Source organism: Harmonia axyridis, chromosome 6 (genome assembly GCF_914767665.1).
Source record: "Harmonia axyridis chromosome 6, icHarAxyr1.1, whole genome shotgun sequence".
NCBI classification, from domain to species: domain Eukaryota; kingdom Metazoa; phylum Arthropoda; class Insecta; order Coleoptera; family Coccinellidae; genus Harmonia; species Harmonia axyridis.
Genome location: NC_059506.1, coordinates 33,236,669 through 33,239,614, shown reverse-complemented (window position 1 = coordinate 33,239,614; position 2,946 = coordinate 33,236,669). Strand labels below are relative to the sequence as shown.

At 36.3% G+C, this 2,946-nt stretch overlaps 1 non-coding gene across 1 annotated transcript; it reads left to right on the top strand.

Annotated features, from left to right (window-relative positions):
- Positions 1-1,273: 1,273 nt before the first annotated feature.
- On the top strand, positions 1,274-1,355 carry Trnas-uga. The gene has a single exon. It is a non-coding gene; the product is annotated as a tRNA-Ser (tRNA).
- The last annotated feature ends 1,591 nt before the right edge of the window (positions 1,356-2,946 follow it).

Below are 2,946 nucleotides of genomic sequence, written 5' to 3'. Positions count from 1 at the left end.
CCTCTGAGTTAATAAAACTCGCAATGTTTCTAGCGAAGTTTTCCAACTAACACGCCGCTGTACGATCGAACCCCTCGACCCCTCTACCTCCTCCCATCCCGGCTTAAAGGAATAACGGCACAGGATAACTCGTTATCCTGTCCGAACGTCGAATTTTCCGAGACCTCAGACGATGTCACTGCGGATTACGCCTTCGAAAACACAGCCACCACGATGATGGCCCTCCGCACCGGATTCCGTAATGACAGCTTTGACAACCGAGGCCGACCGGATCAGAGGCGGTCGGTTGACGTATGGAAAAGGTCTCGGCAAGCCCCATTAGCCTGGCCTACTACGACGGGATCCTCCATGTCGATATAAACGTCCCTGTTCGGAAAACAAAAACCCCGCTTCAGGACCTGGTACCGAGGGTGTGACAGATCGCCGTTTCGGCCTGTCAACGCTTGTACGATCGGGGATTGTTGCGTGGTGATCCGAGCGATCGGATTTTGACGTTTAGGTGTGGGTAGGTAAACGTTTTCGAACGTGATTTGTTGGTTTTTCTGCGCGTTTGTCCCAGGGGAACGAGTGGGATATGATTTTGTCGGAATTACTGTGATTTTTGAATGACATACGATAGCTCTCGTGCAGATTGTGTTTGATTTTGAAATTATCAACTAAGTCAAGTTGGTTTATGAGTTGAATCCATTTTTGTGCTTCAGGAATTATACATATTGTATATGTTTCGTCAAAAATACCATCCGATCGAGCTGAAATTTGGAAATTGGTTGCAAAATAGCAATAATTATCAGAATCTATCGTTCAGATGTTATTAAAATTTTATATTTTGTCTGAAGAGAGTTATTCACGAACTCAGATATGCGGTCTGTATAAAGGAAAAAATAATCAAATTTTTCTTATCTTATAACATTCTATACCTTAGAATATTTATTAGAGAACGGACGGTTTTTTTTGGTATTTTAATTTATTTATTTTAATTATTTGAGGTATCGTGAGATGTCATCTATAGGGTGGGTGTACAGTTATAAATATTTCTGGTTCGTTTGAAACCTGTTAGATATTGGGCAATTTTGTATCTGTTTCTGTTCTTGAGTTGAAAAATTCTCTCCGTCTTGTCTGAAAAATTGAAATTTTCGGAAAAACTTCAACTCGAGAAATACTTAGATTCAAAAACGAAATATATTAAGAATATAACTACCCCTTTACACTTAAAACACGCTGGAGTACTATTTTTCATGGGAACATCTTAAAAGCACACAGTTGGTTACCACTAGCTGCGGTGTCCGAGTGGTTAAGGAGATGGACTTGAAATCCATTGGGTTCTACCCGCACAGGTTCGAATCCTGTCCGCAGCGTCAATCTTTTTACAGCAGAATTCTTCACATTTCAGTATCAAACAATTTTCCTTTATTATTATTTATACGAAACTTTGAATGTACGAATTACAAAAATAAAAAATCTCTTGTTAATGTGTATTGTGATTTTTAACCCAAATTTCCTAGATAGGTGTCTATTTCGCGTAGCTATGTAATTCCACAACTCATGGCATCATTAACCAACAGAGAAACTGTATGTGATTGTAATCTGTAACTTGATTTAGAAGAAAATTAGGTTGTATTATTGAAAGTTAGGAAATTAAAATTTTCAATTAAATAGGTATGTAATAAACCTATATTTTGATATTTCATGAGTGAAATATAGGTGGCGCTGTCACCTAAACAAGTTATTGGATGCATAAACAAAAAAGGTATGGTAGGTTTTTAACGTTATCCGACCACAAACCTTCATTCCAATAGAATATATAAGGATTTCTCCCGTACAGCTTGCTTTAGTAAACACGATAGCACTTTTCCCCTGATATTTTCCATGTTACCACCGCAATGTTGTTTTTTCTTCTCTTATTCCACGAGGATACTACGCCAGACTCGTCCTGATGCACCTATATGTGTGCAGATAGCAACGGATGTGTAATTGCATTTCGAACGACCAAACTGAGACCCAGGGCACACTGGATGAAAAAGCTTTAAATTGTATGTACACAGAATACGACAAAACCAAAGTAAGGGAGCTCATGCAGAAATCAATATTTACGCTGCCAATGGACTTTTTCAGATTCATTTTGATATTGCATTGAAGAAAACTTTCGAAATTTTCGAGAGGTAAAGTTATGTTTGAACTAGAAAAGTATTCTTCAGATTTCAATATTTTCCAATATTCGACCGATTTTCAGAATCTTTTCAAAATGTGGATATTCGATTTTACTAATGAATCGATCGTTTGCCTTTGTGGAGTTTCATGTCATTTTTATTCAATGTTCTTGGGAATTAAAGAAGTTTTTAATGAACTCCTCAAAGTGAAAATAAATCTATTCTCATAATTTCGCTAGCTAGCATGAATATCGTTATAGAAATTTTGGATATTCGGAGCAAGCACTAAAAGCAAATCAGAATTTTGTATTTAATGAAAAGCAACATCATCGTAAGTTTTTCTCAATACAGTATCTCATCAGGTGATGATTGATACTAATTATTAGAGTTGTTAGAGCTTTGTTGATGCTTTGGCTTTTTGCATATTTCAAGATATATTTTTTTGTAAGATAAATGATCTATGAATGAACACAATAATATATTATATATTTCCGAAACACATAAGTACAAGAATAATTATAATGTTTACTAAGGTGGTTTTTCGTGTATCCGTCAAACTTTAGTACCCATTTTTTCCCCTCTGGCGCTCCTGCGATGACATTGTACGGTGTACGAAATTGTACATTCACTTCATCTTCTTTCTTTTTTCGGAGCAAATAAGTAGAGGGCAGCACTGTACGATGACTTTACCGAAATTATAATTTTACCTCTTTTGTAATGATTTTTGATGGATTAATTTTCACGAATATTTCCGAAATATATTAGTGCTTTGTGCAAAGTACATATCATCAATTTTTTT